We start from the raw sequence: 19142 nt of genomic DNA, 5'->3' as shown, positions 1-19142 counted from the left end.
AAGTAAGAACATAACGATATCCACTACATGCCTCAGCACTCATTGGACTGCACACATCAAAATGTATTACTTCCAACAAGTTGCTTTCTAGTTCCATTTTACTGAAAACAAGGCTTTCAGTCATCTTGCCCATGTGGTATGATTTGCATGTCTCAAGTGATTCAAAATCAAGTGAGTCCAAACGCTCCATTTGCATGGAGTTTCTTCATGCATATACACCAATAGACATGGTTCGCATGCCTCAAACTTTTCAAAAACGAGTGAGCCCAAAGATCCATCAACATGGAGCTTCTTCATGTGTTTTATACCGATATGACTTACGTGGCAGTGCCACAAGTAGGTGGTACTATCATTACTATCTTATATCTTTTGGCATGAACATGTGTATCACTATGATCGAGATTCAATGAACCATTCATTTTAGGTGCAAGACCATTGAAGGTATTATTCAAATAAACAGAGTAACCATTATTCTCCTTAAATGAATAACCGTATTGCGATAGACATAATCCAGTCATGTCTATGCTCAACGCAAACACCAAATAAAAATTATTTAGGTTTTAATACCAATCTCGATGGTAGAGGGAGCGTACGATATTTGATCAACCTTGGAAATACTTCCAACACATATCGTCATCTCACCTTTAGCTAGTCTCCGTTTATTCCGTAGCTTTTATTTCGAGTTACTAACAGTTAGCAACTGAATCGGTATCTAATACCCTGGTGCTACTAGGAGTACTAGTAAAGTACACATTAACATAATGTATATCCAATATACTTCTATCGACCTTGCCAGCCTTCTCATCTACCAAGTATCTAGGGTAATTCTGCTCCAGTGGCTGTTCCCCTATTACAGAAGCACTCAGTCTTGGGTTTGGGTTCAACCTTGGGTTTCTTCACTAGAGCAGCAGCTGAATTGCCGTTTCATGAAGTATCCCTTTGTTCCCTTGCCCTTCTTGAAACTAGTGGTTTCACCAACCATCAACAATTGATGCCCCTTCTTGATTTCTACTTTCGCGGTGTCAAACATCGCGAATATCTCAAGGATCATCATATATGTCCCTGATATATCATAGTTCATCACGAAGCTCTAGCAGCTTGGTGGCAATGACTTCGGAGAACCATCACTATTTCATCTGGAAGATCAACTCCCACTCGATTCAAGCGATCGTTGTACTCAGACAATCTGAGCACAAGCACAACAATTGAGCTTTTCTCCTTAGTTTGCAGGCTAAGAAAATCGTCGGAGGTCTTATACCTCTTGACGTGGGCACGAGCCTGAAATCCCAATTTCAGCCCTCAAAACATCTCATATGTTTCGCGAGTTTCAAAAACGTCTTCGGTGCCTCAATTCTAAACCGTTTAACTGAACTATCACGTAGTTATCAAAATGTGTATGTCAGATGTTCGCAACATCCACAGACAACGTTCGAGGTTCAGCACACTGAGCGGTGCATTAAGGACATAAGCCTTCTATGAAGCAATGAGGACAATCCTCAGTTTACGGACCTAGTCCGCATAATTGCTACTATCAACTTTCAACTAAATTTTCTCCAGGAACATATCTAAACAGTAGAACTGAAGCGCGAGCTACGACATAATTTGCGAAGACCTTTTGACTATGTTCAGGATAATTAAGTTCATCTTATGAACTCCCACTCAGATAGACATCCCTCTAGTCATCTAAGTGATTACATGATCCGAGTCAACTAGGCCGTGTCCGATCATCACGTGAGACGGACTAGTCAACATCGGTGAACATCTTCATGTTGATCGTATCTACCATACGACTCATGCTCGACCTTTCGGTCTTCTGTGTTCCGAGGCCATGTCTGTACACATGCTAGGCTCGTCAAGTCAAACTAAGTGTTTCGCGTGTGTAAATCTGTCTTACACCCATTGTATGTGAACGTTAGAATCTAACACCCGATCATCATGTGGTGCTTCGAAACAACGAACTGTCGCAACGGTGCACAGTTAGGGGGAACACTTTCTTGAAATTATTATGAGGGATCATCTTATTTACTACCGTCGTTCTAAGTAAACAAGATGCAAAAACATGATAAACATCACATGCAATCAAATAGTAGTGACATGATATGGCCAATATCATATAGCTCCTTTGATCTCCATCTTGGGGCTCCATGATCATCTTGTCACCGGCATGACACCATGATCTCCATCATCATGATCTCCATCATCGTGTCTCCATGAAGTTGTCACGTCATCTATTACTTCTACTACTACAGCTAACGGTTAGCAATAAAGTAAAGTAATTACATGACGTTTATGTTGACACGCAGGTCATAAATAAATTAAGACAACTCCTATGGCTCCTGCCGGTTGTCATACTCATCGACATGCAAGTCATGATTCCTATTACAAGAACATGATCAATCTCATACATCACATATATCATTCATCACATCCTTTTGGCCATATCACATCACATAGCATACCCTGCAAAAACAAGTTAGACGTCCTCTAATTGTTGTTTGCATGTTTTATGTGGCTGCTATGGGTTTCTAGCAAGAACGTTTCTTACCTATGCAAAGACCACAACGTGATATGCCAATTGCTATTTACCCTTCATAAGGACCCTTTTCATCGAATCCGATCCGACTAAAGTGGGAGAGACAGACACCCGCTAGCCACCTTATGCAACTAGTGCATGTCAGTCGGTGGAACCGGTCTCACGTAAACATACGTGTAAGGTTGGTCCGGGCCGCTTCATCCCACGATGCCGCCGAATCAAGATAAGACTAGTAACGGCAAGCATATTGAACAAAATCAACGCCCACAACTACTTTGTGTTCTACTCGTGCATAGAAACTACGCATAGACCTAGCTCATGATGCCACTGTTGGGGAACGTAGCAGAAAATCAAAAATTTTCCTACGTGTCACCAAGATCTATCTATGGAGAGACCAGCAACGAGGGGAAGGATAGTGCATCTACATACCCTTGTAGATCGCTAAGCGGAAGCGTTCAAGAGAACGGGGTTGATGGAGTCATAATCGTCGTGATCCAAATCACCGGAGATCCTAGTGCCGAACGGACGGCACCTTCGCGTTCAACACACGTACAGCCCGACGATGTCTCCCACGCCTTGATCCAGCAAGGAGAGAGGGAGAGGTTGAGGAAGACTCCATCCAGCAGCAGCACAACGGCGTGGTGGTGGTGGAGGAGCGTGGCAATCCTGCAGGGCTTCGCCAAGCACCACGGGAGAGGAGAAGTACTTGGGAGAAGGGGAGGGCTGCACCAGAACATTGGTATGGCTGCCCTCCCACCCCCCACATATATATAGGGGCAAGGGAGAGAGGGGGGCGCAGCCTTGGCCCTTCCTCCAAGGAAGGGTGCGGCCAGGGAGGAGTCCCTCCTCCCCAAGGCACCTCGGAGGTGCCTTCCCCCTTTAGGACTCTTCCTTTCCTTATCTCTTGGCGCATGGGCCTCTTGGGGCTGGTGCCCTTGGCCCATATAGGCCAAGGCGCACACCCCTACAGCCCATGTGGCCCCCTGGGGCAGGTGGCCCCACCCGGTGGACCCCTGGGACCCTTCCGGTGGTCCCGGTACAATACCGGTGACCCCGAAACTTGTTCGGTGACCAAAACAGGACTTCCCATATATAAATCTTTACCTCCGGACCATTCCGGAACTCATCGTGACGTCTGGGATCTCATCCGGGACTCCGAACAACATTCGGTAACCACATACAAACTTCCTTTATAACCCTAGCGTCATCGAACCTTAAGTGTGTAGACCCTACGGGTTCGGGAGACATGCAGACATGACCGAGACGTTCTCCGGTCAATAACCAACAGCGGGATCTGGATACCCATGTTGGCTCCCACATGTTCCACGATGATCTCATCGGATGAACCACGATGTCAAGGACTTAATCAATCCCGTATACAATTCCCTTTGTCTATCGGTACGATACTTGCCCGAGATTCGATCGTCGGTATCCCGATACCTTGTTCAATCTCGTTACCGGCAAGTCTCTTTACTCGTTCCATAACACATCATCCCGTGATCAACTCCTTGATCACATTGTGCACATTATGATGATGTCCTACCGAGTGGGCCCAGAGATACCTCTCCGTCACACGGAGTGACAAATCCCAGTCTCGATTCGTGCCAACCCAACAGACACTTTCGGAGATACCTGTAGTGTACCTTTATAGCCACCCAGTTACGTTGTGACGTTTGGCACACCCAAAGCATTCCTACGGTATCCGGGAGTTGCACAATCTCATGGTCTAAGGAAATGATACTTGACATTAGAAAAGCTTTAGCATACGAACTACACGATCTAGTGCTATGCTTAGGATTGGGTCTTGTCCATCACATCATTCTCCTAATGATGTGATCCCGTTATCAATGACATCCAATGTCCATGGTCAGGAAACCGTAACCATCTATTGATCAACGAGCTAGTCAACTAGAGGCTTACTAGGGACATGGTGTTGTCTATGTATCCACACACGTATCTGAGTTTCCTATCAATACAATTCTAGCATGGATAATAAACGATTATCATGAACAAGGAAATATAATAATAATCAATTTATTATTGCCTCTAGGGCATATTTCCAACACCTTCTACCTCAGATCCGAAGGCAAGATCTTTGTTGCCAAGAATGGATCCTTTCTAGAGAAGGAGTTTCTCTCAAAAGAAGTAAGTGGGAGGAAAGTGGAACTTGATGAAGTATTACCTCTTGAACCGGAAAGTGGCGCAACACAGGAAAATGTTCTTGTGGTGCCTGCACCAATTAGAGAGGAAGTTAATGATGATGATCAAGATACTTCTGATCAAGATCCTACTGAACTTCGAAGGTCCACAAGGACACGTTCCGCACCAGAGTGGTACGGCAACCCTGTCTTGGAAATCATGTTGTTAGACAACAGTGAACCTTCGAACTATGAAGAAGCGATGGCGGGCCCGGATTCCGACAAATGGCTGGAAGCCATGAAATCCGAGATAGGATCCATGTATGAAAACGAAGTATGGACTTTGACTGACTTGCCCGATGATCGGCGAGCCATAGAAAATAAATGGATCTTTAAGAAGAAGACAGACGCGGATGGTAATGTGACCATCTATAAAGATAGGCTTGTCGCTAAGGGTTATCGACAAGTTCAAGGGGTTGGCTACGATGAGACATTCTCTCCCATAGCAAAGCTGAAGTCCGTCCGAATCATGTTAGCAATTGCCGCATACTATGATTATGAGATATGGCAAATGGACGTCAAAACGGCATTCCTTAACGGTTATCTTAAGGAAGAACTGTATATGATGCAGCCGGAAGGTTTTGTCGATCCTAAGAATGCTGACAAGGTGTGCAAGCTCCAATGCTCGATTTATGGGCTGGTGCAAGAATCTCGGAGTTGGAACATTCGCTTTGATGAGATGATCAAAGCGTTTGGGGTTATGCAGACTTATGGAGAAGCCTGCGTTTACAAGAAAGTGAGTGGGAGCTCTGTAGCATTTCTCATATTATATGTAGATGACATACTTTTGATGGGAAATGATATAGAGCTTTTGGACAGCATTAAGGCCTACTTGAATAAGAGTTTTTCAATGAAGGACCTTGGAGAAGCTGCTTATATATTAGGCATCAAGATCTATAGAGATAGATCAAGATGCCTCATAGGTCTTTCACAAAGCACATACCTTGATAAGATATTGAAGAAGTTCAATATGGATCAGTCTAAGAAGGGGTTCTTGCCTGTGTTGCAAGGTGTGAAATTGAGCTCAGCTCAATGTCCGACCACGGCAGAAGATATAGAAGAGATGAGTGTCATCTCCTATGCCTCAGCCATAGGTTCTATTATGTATGCCATGCTGTGTACCAGACCTGGTGTAAACCTTGCCGTAAGTTTGGTAGGAAGGTACCAAAGTAATCCCGGCAAGAAACACTGGACATCAGTCAAGAATATCCTGAAGTACCTGAAAAGGCTAAGGAAATGTTTCTCGTTTATGGAGGTGACGAAGAGCTCGTCGTAAAGGGTTACGTCGACGCTAGCTTCGACACAGATCTGGATGACTCTAAGTCACAAACCGGATACGTGTATATTTTGAATGGTGGGGCAGTAAGCTGGTGCAGTTGCAAGCAAAGCGTTGTGGCGGGATCTACATGTGAAGCGGAGTACATGGCAGCCTCGGAGGCAGCACACGAAGCAGTCTGGGTGAAGGAGTTCATTACCGACCTAGGAGTCATACCCAATGCGTCGGGCCCGATGACTCTCTTCTGTGACAACATTGGAGCTATTGCCCTTGCCAAGGAGCCCAGGTTTCACAGGAAGACCAGGCATATCAAGCGTCGCTTCAACTCCATTCGTGAAAGTGTTCAAAATGGAGACATAGAGATTTGTAAAGTACATACGGACCTGAATGTAGCAGATCCGTTGACTAAACCTCTCCCTAGATCAAAACATGATCAACACCAGAATTCCATGGGTGTTCGATTCATCACAATGTAACTAGATGATTGACTCTAGTGCAAGTGGGAGACTGTTGGAAATATGCCCTAGAGGCAATATAAAATGATTATTATATTTCCTTGTTCATGATAATTGTCTATTGTTCATGCTTTAATTGTATTATCCGGAAATCGTAATACATGTGTGAATACATAGACCACAATGTGTCCCTAGTGAGCCTCTAGTTGACTAGCTCGTTGATCAACAGATAGTCATGGTTTCCTGGCTATGGACATGGGGATGTCATTGATAACGGGATCACATCATTAGGTGAATGATGTGATGGACAAGATCCAATCCTAAACATAGCACAAGATCGTATAGTTCGTTTGCTAGAGTTTTTCCAATGTCAAGTATCTTTTCCTTAGACCATGAGATCGTGTAACTCCCGGATACCGTAGGAGTGCTCTGGGTGTACCAAACGTCACAATGTAACTGGGTATACTACGGGTATCTCCGAAAGTGTCTGTTGGGTTGACACAGATCAAGACTGGGATTTGTCACTCCGTATGACGGAGAGGTATCTCTGGGCCCACTCGGTAATGCATCATCGTAATGAGCTCAAAGTGACCAAATGTCTGGTCACGGGATCATGCATTACAGTACGAGTAAAGTGACTTGCCGGTAACGAGATTGAACGAGGTATTGGGATACCGACGATCGAATCTCGGGCAAGTAACGTACCGATTGACAAAGGGAATTGTATACGGGGTTGCTTGAATCCTCGACATCGTGGTTCATCCGATGAGATCATCGAGGAGCATGTGGGAGCCAACATGGGTATCCAGATCTCGCTGTTGGTTATTGACCGGAGAGCCGTCTCGGTCATGTCTACATGTCTCCCGAACATGTAGGGTCTACACACTTAAGGTTTGGTGACGCTAGGGTTGTAGAGATATGAATATGCAGTAACCCGAAAGTTGTTCGGAGTCCTGGATGAGATCCTGGACGTCACGAGGAGTTCCGGAATGGTCCGGAGGTGAAGAATTATATATAGGAAGTGCAGTTTCGGCCATCGAGAGAGTTTCGGGGGTCACCGGTATTGTACCGGGACCACCGGAAGGGTCCCGGGGGTCCACCGGGTGGGGCCACCCATCCCGGAGGGCCCCATGGGCCAAAGTGGGGAGGGGAACCAGCCCATAGTGGGCTGGTGCGCCCCCCTTGGCCCACCCCATGCGCCTAGGGTTGGGAACCCTAGGGTGGGGGGCGCCCCACCTGGCTTGGGGGGCACTCCACCCCTTGGCCGCCGCCCCCCTAGAAGATCCCATCTCCTAGGGCCGGCGCACCCCCCTAGGGGGCCTATATAAAGGGGGGGAGGGAGGGGGCAGCGGCACCCTTGAGTCTTGGCGCCTCCCTCTCCCCTGCTACACCTCTCCCTCTCGCAGTATAACGGCGAAGCCCTGCTGCGATGACGCCCTGCATCCACCACCACGCCGTCGTGCTGCTGGATCTTCATCAACCTCTCCTGCCCCCTTGCTGGATCAAGAAGGAGGAGACGTCACGCTGACCGTACGTGTGTTGAACACGGAGGTGCCGTCCGTTCGGCGCTAGGATCTCCGGTGATTTGGATCACGTTGAGTACGACTTCCTCATCCCCATTCTTTGAACGCTTCCGCGCGTGATCTACAAAGGTATGTAGATGCAATCCAATCACTCGTTGCTAGATGAACTCATAGATGGATCTTGATGAAACCGTAGGAAAATTTTTGTTTTCTGCAACGTTCCCCAACAGTGTCAAGCGTCAATAATTGGGTGAATGAGTAGAAGTTTGCCTTGTTTCGAAAGAGACACAAAATAATAATGCTGAAGCGGGGTGATGAACATCCATAAATGTTTTAGGAGTGACAATGACATCATTTATAAAATCTTACATCGAAATAAAACTATATTGACAATCATGCCTAAAAGGTTAGGCAAAATCCAAAAGTGGACAAATATATCAGAATACATTCAAGATTAATTATCTCCCTGAAGCTATGCTTGTTTATTGTTCACTCAATTTGGTAAATGGAGCTCCTATGAACCGTTATTTATTCATAATTCTCCATAATTATCACATTGTTATTACCACTAAATATACACATAATGACCTCTTTGGTTCTATTCTATGTCTTTGATTTAATTATATTAAGCAAACAATGTAGTCATCTGACTTTTTCTACTTTTAAGTTATTTGTTAAAAAAAGGAAAATAGCTGCAACCAATTGGCATTGAACTGATGAAATGCCATATCCTCACCACTCCCAACAGAGCATTCTCACAAAGAGGATGTTCATTTTTCAGACTTTCTTGCAGAGCCCGTGCAAGCTCCGCATCTTCTAAATGATCATTCAATACAAAAGAGAATGACATAACATTAAGATGATGCTTTTTATCAGCTCATATTTTTTTACAGCCTCCCTAACCTAGAACTGCTATTCCAAGATAGGAAATTTAATGACTCATTTTTTCGATAAAGAATTTAATGACTCATACAACCAGGCAATAGAATATAAATTAGAGATTATCAGAACTGGTTTAGATTGGATAATACAATCCAATAGCCTTTCCCTTCATTTGATCTTTCTCTGAAAAGAATAATATAATAGTGCGATCAACAGTGAAATAATAAATAAATAAAGCAACATCCGGTGACTTGTATAAAAATGCAATATGTCCCCTGATTTTCAGGAGCTATGCATCATTGTCGTGAGTTTGTTTCTGATAAGAAACGTAGAGCCATGTACTAAAGCTACTAAGAAATATCTACGCCATCCGGATACGGATCCAGTGTAAGACCATCACCTAGCTAGTACGTACACACATGCATGAAACCAACACATCACACATGTAGCAGCAGCAGCAGCACGTAAGCCCTGCACACGCCCGCGACGCAGCAGCCCGTGCAAGCAGGAAGCACGCACGCGACACAGCGAACGCGGCAGCAGGGCGCACGGCAGGAGAGCGAGGAGAAGACAATCGTCGTGCAGTTCTAGTGGAGGCGAATGGACAGGAAGCTGGAGCATTCCTTGCGAGGGCTTCGGCGCTGATCTACCGGAGGCGACAGATCCCTACGGCGACGGCACAGGCCGGAAACGGCAGGGTGCCGAAGATAGGCGCAAGGTCGACGCGACGGCTGCGAGCTGGGTGAGCTTAGGTGGAGAACACCACCTCATGGTCTCACGATGACGGCGACGGCGCGCCGCCGCGGCCGGAGCTCCGCATCCTGCACGAACACGACGGTCACGACTTCGACTCTACTGCATGCGCCATAGTCTCGGTTATGCAGAGAGCTAAGCGGAGGATCTCGTCCAGCGTGGCATTCCGGCGCCGGCTGTTGGTGTCTAGCCTATTCACTGAACCACGGCGATCACCGGAGACAAGGAAGAAACAAGAGAGAGGACACGAGGTTTCCCGACGCACAAACGCCTCCGGCCGCACGAACAGCCCCTTGTATTTCCAGCGAGCTCGAACTCTACCCCACACACACCATCCCACGGCGAGCAACATACACTCCGAGAGGCTACATCTCTCTTTCTGGCTCAACCCACACACTAGGCAGCAGTACACGAGTTTAAAACCCAGGCACTCACGCACGGGGCCTTGCCCACCCTCCCTACACAGCCGCGTCTACGATCTGCATGCTCGTGCGTGCTCATAACGCAACCAAGGCGCACACCGCAGCCGCTCCAACAGATCACCAACGACCTAGCCTACCTACCATGGCCACTATGCCAGCTAACAAGCCAACGACCTGCATGCATCCCTATCTACGGCGCGCTAGCTTTCTTCAACGGCCGGCCACTAACCAGCTAACTACATGCATGCAACTAACTAATCAAGATTACTACTAACATCGGCGGCCAGCAACCTGCTTCCTCTTCCCCGTAACGTCAGCCGCCGCCGCGGCAAGCCGGCTAGTGGAGGTGCTGAGTGTGCTCGGAGGGGAGACGCGCTGCAGGACGGCGGAGCCCGGTTGGATGATGGCGAGGGGTAGGGGGAGGAGGCGGCCACCTCGATGTCGATGGAGAAGACAGACCCGACGGGGCACTCGCGCCAGCCGAGGTTCTCGATGTTGCGCTTGACGACCTACGTGGAGAGCGCGGCCCCGGCGCCTGCCGTGACGGGTTAGATGTTGAACGTGGCGCGGCGCGGGCACAATAGCTCAAGCCAGCTGAGCTCGTCTAGGATCCGCTCTGCCCCGACCATCTCCTCGATGCCCGGCGGACGTTGAGGATGCGGAGCAATTCCCGAGCACGCTAGCGACGAAGATGATGGCGACTGGTCGGGGTGGTCGGGATGGCGTACGTAGCGGCTGGGTGACCAGAACCTAGACCGGCGGGACGGCTTCCTGCCCAAACCCCGGCGGGACGACCCGGCCCGGACGACGCCGACCAATGCGGACAGGGCCGGGACGAACCATCAATACATGTGAACGTAGATGGACAGGCACCAGAGGGGATTGGCTACAGGACAGTCAACTGAAAACAATATTTGAGTCAGTCGACTGACGCAAAACTTGTTTCAGTCGATTATGTACTAGTTTTTTCCTTGTTTTTTCTTCTTTTTTCATGCACATGCACGGACACACACACTACACACACTGTAAAAGTGGCATGCATTCGATCCATGCATGTGCGCTGCAAGAGTCGTCAACCGGAGACATGCATGCATGAAGGCTACTGGCTACCGCGTGCACTCAGCAATGGAACGGGAAATCGACTGAAGAAAGTATAGGGTCAGTCTAACTTCACTGTGAGCTCTCACACCGTATCACAAAACACTTCAATCAACGGTCACAGAATCGATTGACCGAAAATTAAAAATTCTGTCGCCTGATGTATAGCTAAAGTGGCACCAGAGACCACAAGGCAAGGAATGACAACGGAAAGCCTCATATTTATAGCACCTCCGAAGAAATAATAAAAACATCCGTAGAACAACCCCGATCGATTCAGGCGATCAAATATCGAGAACATGCGACGCAAGCGGCGACCGACTCTCCATCGCATCAACGACGGGTGGCATCGTACGAATCCAACTCTTAAGGAAACACATACGTGACAGCCTCCTAGTACAACAACAAACCAGACAAAGAAGAAGACACCAGCGTGCAGCCTCACCGCATGACACGCCCACATGCACGTGCCCAGAGAACAACGTGAAGAGAAAAAATATCAACGAAACCCAGCGGTGGTCAAGACATAGGCGAGACATACGACCAGAAAATACCGAGATTACCTAATCAAATGATGCAGCGCTGCATGTACTTGAATGAAAACACGCCCGCCGCATGCAGTGCATCGCATGCACTTCAACGGAAATACACCGAACCGTCGCATGCAGTGCATCGCATGCACTCCAATGAAAACAGATAAAAACACCAACAGCCTCCAGACCACACGATGGAAGCGGCACCTTTTTTCGCGCTCAAGCGGCACCGAAGACGCTAACGTATACTCCCTCCATCCGGGAATAAGTGTACATCTAGCTTTTTTTCTAAGTGAAAGTTTTAAATTTTAACCAAGCTTATACTCCCTTCGTTTCTAAATATTTGTTTTTCTAAAATGTCTAGAAAGACAAATATTTAGAAACGGAGGGAGTAGAAAATAGTAGTAACATATATGACATCAAATTGATATATTATCAAAATACATTTCAAAATGGGTCTAGTGATACTAATTTGGTGCCATAAATGCTTATACTTTTCTCTAGAAAGTTGGTCAAAGTTTTAAAACTTTGACTTAAGACAAAAGTTAGATGTACACTTATTCACGGACGGAGGGAGTAGGCCACTATAGGGCCGCGCGTGTAGGCAACCACCAAAGAAACCTTAACAACCAGGTCAACGGGCCATGGTGGCCCACGTGTACTGAAAATTGCTAACTGCACGCATGTTAACAAAATTTTGAATGCAAGCCTAGAGTCACAGGCCTTTTCTACCCTCCAGCGTACCAATTTAATACACGTGTACGTGCTGCATACGCCCAGAAGTTGCTTTCACCCAAGTGGTGAAACCTCAAAGCAAAATCATCCCCGGATATAGAGGCTTGGGTATTTGCATGCTACTAATATTTACCATGGTGGCTACACTTAAGAATTTTCTTAGAGTAGGGGGCAATGGCCCCCTTTGGCCCCATGAACTTCGCCATTGGACGCGGTTGTATGAGCACTTCAATTTCATCCTACGCGGCAACTATGTACTTGTCACCATTGATAGTGAACCGCTTTGTGTCGGTATCTAGCACTCCCACTCCCAAGCAGAATCAATTGTAAACGTATGATGACCCTTGACCAAGCAGGTGAACATTGAAGCTCGTGCAATGTATGGTGATGACGCCTTCAGGCTAGAGAGGCCTGAGCCACTGGTCACCTTCGCGCTCTCTTGGGGAAGCTAGTCCTCCCCCGCCGTAAGATGGACCTCTTCATCTCTATTCCATCACTTGTTTTGTACTACTACTACTACTACCACTGAAGATGACACTGGCAATAATGGTGATGTGTCATCTTGTCTGATGATGAAGATGGGAGTGTACACGGCCAGGGGAGGACCTAGAACAAAAAATGACCGGGTATCCCACATGTACACCATACACGGGAGCATATCAAGCAATACTATACACAAAGTATAACACAAGAATAATTTAAAATGTCCAAAACTAAAATTGCTTATCAAAATGAAGAAGAGTAAAGGACTAGTTGATGGAACGTCATTTGATCATGTGATGGGCCAGCATTGTCATCTTGTGCTGAGGTCTTAATCTTCTTAAGAGACATTTCCATAAATTTCCCTGGAGTTTATTGGCTATTATGTTGGCGAAGTGCACAATGAATTATATCATTTGAAGGAAATAGAAATAATAAATAAAGCATATTGATTGAATTGCATGGTTCCGAAGTTAAACTTGTTCAACATTGGTTCTTATTGTTATCATGCGCGGCCAAGAAATAATCTAAATCGATAGGAATTATTCAAAAAAATTGACAAATCACAACAATCCATTTCCCAATTGTAATATCCTTGAATTGAAAAACCCTAACCATACAATTTAGAGAACAAGAATTAGATCCCGACTTTGATACCCTTAGATTTGGACACCCTGGCTGTACAATTTACAGAATGTGAATTACACAATTAATATTCGCAAAAAAGGATTACACAATTAAGATACGTACACGATCGAACCGGGATTATACATCGGTCTGCCAGCTGCAGTAGCGACCGAGGGCAGGGACAGCGCCGAGCAGCCGAACAGAGCACGTATACATAGAGAGCAACGCAAAGGAGAGGACCTTTCAAATTGATCCAAAGCCAGACTGCTACTGGCTGCCGGCCGCCCGGTGTCCAGCTCGAAAATTTACCCGTGTCGAAGCCCAACATCTGAAGTATACGTCGGTTGTAACACCGGTTGTCGTGTGACACCGGCTAGTTCTATGTAGTTCCGCCACAGCATACAGAGTTGAACATCAAGTGGCTGAGTTTGCAAGGTCTAGCACGAAGTTAGGCATGTGACCTTTATGAGAATAAGACACGGAAGGAGAGAAGAAAAGGAGCGAAAACATTTACCAGGACAGACCAATTCGTTTGCGAGGCTGACGAGCCAGACCAACCTGTGTCTTTCTACCTCTGCGCCAGCTTCAAGATGCATGTATGTTAGGGCTGCTGTAGGCCAGTGAGGCTGGCACGGGTTTAGTCTCACCTTACTTATGGGAGGAGGCCAAAACCAGTTTACAAGGGGGATATTTCTTATTCCCTTTAGTCCGGGCACACATACGTCGGCGTGGTGCTCGCTCGCGGCATGGCCTCACTTGTGCAAGGTGCTGCATGCACCAGCGTGACGACCGGGACGCGCGTGGTTGTGGATTGGTCATTGGACCGGGAGAACTGAGACGGTTGGGTTCGATTGAAAAAGATCGGTGAAGGTGAGGTGATCGTAATCGGTGTGGGGGCAGGGGCTTCATTCTTTAAGAGTAGAGATAATGAGTAGCACTATCAAACATGCTAGTGGGTTGCAACGGGACAAACATTACACCTTTAGCCCGATAAGCATGTCTAACAACCCCTCACATGTTCACGTCTTCTGTTTCAGTACGTTGCTCCATCCATGTCGCTACAAACGGTGTCCATCTGATCATAATACATCTGAATATGATCAATCCCAAGGCGAAGAAGAGTTGATCCACCACATTCCTGCACATATAATTGGCGCATTGCTCCACACATATTGCATCGTCTTCAATAGTATAGTATCTAGCAAAATACAGAGATGGAAAACTATAAATTTCAGAGACAAAGAAAAGACCAATCAAATAACTAATCCGATGAGACAAAACTCTAGTTCAGTACTTACAAAAATTGTGCAATGCATGCCCGACAACTGAGGCTATCCAAATAATTCATAGCAGTAGTTAAGCATCACTATGTGCACAACCAACGAAGACCCTAATGCAATGTTGCTGATTTGAAATAACCATATATACAAAGACCAAGCTACTATTTTCAAGTGTATGTTACACTACCAAATACCGGTAAATTTATCAACGAACACATCCCTGATTGCACTGTCATAAATAAAAGTTTCTCATAGTTACAGACAGACTGAGATGCGCATTTCCACTAACTTGCACACGTAACCTAGAAAATGAACCGAAGGTAGCCACGATTTCACTATTCTTTATTGCATTGAAGAGCAATAGAAAATGCTGAAATTTAACACCCATAAGTTCAGATAAAAGACGTCACTCTTTCCAATAAGAGGCATCATCAACATGATAGTCCAGTAGTGCATCACGTATTTTTGGAATCATAATGCAGTTGCTGCTGAATCGATCGGGTGTGTGCACTTCTTCAAAGGCAAATCAACGACGGACTGCAGTCATGGTATTTCAGTCAGACCTGTAGCAGTGAGATCATTGCTGAATCTTCATAACCATCATGATGTAGACCCTCAAAAGATGGTCAAGCAACAACTCCAGTATCCATTGGAAGTCTTAAACTATGTACCAGCGGGTTTTTTAGAATGTCGGCGATTTATTGATTAAGCACTAAAGTAATACAAAGTCAAAGTTTGGGTTGGTGTTACTCCCTCTATCTATCTATTTTTTTAGAATCTATCTATCTATATATTTTTCTTTTTGAAAAGGCTCTATCTATCTATATAGGGCCTAGTGAGTTTTTTTATGCTAACTTTGACCACATGTTAGAGCAGTAATATATAACATGCAAATTATACAAATCACACCGTCAAATTCGTATGTAAAAAGAGTTTTCAATGATATAATTTCCACATTATACATCTCATATACTATTAATCTTATCAATAATCAATTTTTTTTCAAAAAACGCATTAGGCCCTATGTATATATGGATGGAGTATCAGTTAATATGTGTGGATTCAATATGGAAACCCTAGACGAGTCCCTCCAGGCGTAGGAGACACATGTAGAAGAAATGATCCACTTGATTACCGTGACACTGCCCAAGAATCTGATAATACAAGGGAGGGGGCGCCCCCTGATATTCATCAAGGAGAGATTAATAAGGGGAAGACACGTACTCCCGTAAAGTCAATCTTTGTACTATCATTCGTAGCTGTAGGTGAAACTGATTGACGGACAAGTGAATAATTTAGCATAATAAGTCGATTTCACCAAGAAGCTACCCGAAGCTCGAGATTGCGCAGGAAGCTACCCGAAGCTTCGAGATTGCCCTCGAGTACTCGCTAGTAGCGTAAGTATGTCGTTGAATGAGAGAGGATCCCAGTTACACACGAAGATCTCTCTAACGCAGCTCCACAAGAAAAAAAGTTGGGGCACATTTTTTTCAATGTTGAGGGGAGGCGGGTGCCCACCCATCGTACATGAACCATTTCCCAGTCCATGGTGTTTTTGCATGGGGCCGAGGGGAGGCGGTCCATGGATGCTTGCCACAGGAAGATGAGAATTTTAAGAGCATCTACAGCCATCATTACCATATCCGGCGCCTTATACGTCAGCAGACGCATTCGGGCGTGTCCGTAGATAGTGACTAGTCAGTTCTCAAATTCTCGCCGGCACAAGCACATACCTCATATCCAACACCCTATATTCATAATCCTATGCATGTAACATGATGAACTAGTCTATGTAGATAAAATAACATACAGAGAAATTGGCATCAAACGAACAACAAAATGCACATAAATCCACTTTACATCATCCAAAAGATCACCCCGGTTCATCGCCGGACAAGTTATAAACTAAAACAACTAAAAACGATAATATTTAATAGAGGAGGAGTGTCTTCACCACTTCCTCGCCGGCCCTTTGCCCTTCCGGTCGGTGGCGCAGTTGTAGGAGTCTGAGGCAGGTGGTGGATCATCGGAGTCGAAGCCGTGGTAGTCATTGTCGTCCAAGGCGGAATTGAAGATGACGATTAGCCCCTTCATCCGCAATATTGATTGTTCATGCTGTCGCTTTGCTTTGCCACCCTCGATGCCTCTACCGCCTCGTGCTCTGACTGCTCAACGGCTAGCCGAAGCACCTTGGCGTTCTTCGTGCGGAGCCGGCGAGCGTCTGTCTCCGTCGTCGTAAGCGAATGATGGTAGACCCAATCAAGGAGCCGCTCCTCCTCGTCCGGAACCGCCGCAACCCACGGCGGCAGCGAACAGATTGCTTTGCCGCGTCCCACTGACTTGCCCGCTACATCTTTTGGCGGGCGGCACATGCCTCCAATTCCGGCGTGCACGTCTACAGGGCCGGTAGAGTGGGCACTAGCACCCACCCCCGCCCTTGTGGAGGAGCGGACGACGGGGGAGGTGGCTGATGGGCCGGCGGCATGGACTGAGCAGCCCTCATGAAGCTGTGCGCGGGCCTGAAGGGGCCAACTCCGGCGTTGTGCTGCGCCAGCAGGGGAGCGACGATGGTGCAAATCCGGTGCTGCCCCCTGTGTCCAACGTTGATCGCTCCAGCGCAATACGGAGGGCCAGCTCCTCTTCGACATTGAGCTCGGAGTCGTAGCGGCTGACAGAGCCCGACATGTTCACCGGAGTCGTCGAGTTGGATCGAAATGGGAGAAATCAGAGGGGAGATTAAGAGACGGAGCCAGAGCGGAGTGCGGTCGGCTGTGCGGATTGTGTGTTTTTTGTGGGAAACGGAGTGCGGTCGGCTGTGGGCTGCCCCATATCCACCCTACGTTTGTGTTGGATATGAGTGCCGACGGACAGCCCAGACATTTGAGGCCGATTTGAGGCGTATGGATGGGTCGATTTTTTTTGTTAGTCAGTGACCGGTCCGCCCATCTGAGTGTTTGATGCTGATTTGAGGCGCCCGGCTGTAGATGTTCTAAGGGGGACTAACCTGGCCCAAAGAGCTTTTGGTGAACTGATTCACGGAGAAGTGAATAATTTAGCATAAGTCGATTTCACCAAGAATCTGCCTGAAGCTTTGAGAGTGCGCAGGAAGGTAAGGTTGGGGCAGGCGTTGAAGGGGCAATGACAAAAAATCTGGGTACTTTCTTTGGCAGTAAGCGTTGTGTGTAGGGATCTTAATTGGAACTTTTTAGGCGTTTCTGCAGTCCTGATCGATAGTTTGGTGATGCCAGAGGTGGCCTAATTTGGTGTTTTACCCTTTTGCGAAAGTTAAACCAGATCTGACCTTGGTTTAAAAAAAATTCGGGATGCGATCCAAGGCGGTAGGGTATACCAGTCTACCGCAAGACCCTTGGCGGTAGGCAACTTATCCACGTTAGCGCAATGCGGCTCTACCGTCAAACAGGTCGGTGGTAGCCTATGCAACCCTACCCCGCCGTGGTGCCTGTCGCGGGTACAACTGCCGTATTTGATACTTCAATTTTTTTTATGATAGGACGTGCGACCCTACCGCCAAGGGTCTTGGTGGTAGGCAGATATACTCTACTGTCACCGGGGTCAAATCTCGAAAAAAAAATCAAACCAATGTTAGATCCGGCTGAACTTCCGCAAATGGGTCAAAACACCAAATTTGCCCACCACAGATTCATGAAGTGTTGGCCTGGAGGGTGGTCCTTTCTTTGGCTCTCAATCTCCATGAGGTTTGTATTTCCAGGACTTTTTCCAGGACATCAAGATCCTCAAGGACCAAACACTAAACATTTTTTTTAAAACTCCACCCATATATTGATCAAATAGCAATAGTCTTACAATCGTTCATTACATAATTAGCCACGCAGGGCGAAACAGAATTACACAATATACCATCGGACATGGTATCAAAACTAATTTTTGCTATCTCATGCGCCGCCTTGTTAGCCTGCCTATCAATCTTAACAATCTTGAGATCAACAATAAACTTGGAGGCGCTGATCGCTTCCATTTTCAGATCCACATAAGGAGACCTGTCAACAGTTTCTTTCGCTAGGAAAGATGCAGCAAAGGAGCAGTTAGTTTCCAAGATAATTGGTTTATGAAGAGAAATACCAATGTACAGCCCGGCGAGGCATGTACGGAGTTCCGCCTCCTCCGCTCCGGAGCACATTCGAATAAAATCCCAAGAATACACCAGGACATCCCCCAGATAATTCCTAGCGACAACCCCAACGCTAGCAAATCTCAAGCTCACCATAAAACTAGCATCAACGTTTATCTTAATATACTCCCGCTCCGGAGGCTTCCAACCAGCACGATCATTTTCTTTTTGGTGCTCCCCATCACCCCCTTCCCTTT

The sequence above is a fragment of the Triticum urartu genome, chromosome 1A (genome assembly GCF_056163025.1).
Source record: "Triticum urartu cultivar PI428250 chromosome 1A, HENAU_Tu73, whole genome shotgun sequence".
NCBI classification, from domain to species: domain Eukaryota; kingdom Viridiplantae; phylum Streptophyta; class Magnoliopsida; order Poales; family Poaceae; genus Triticum; species Triticum urartu.
This window is presented reverse-complemented; position numbering follows the sequence as displayed.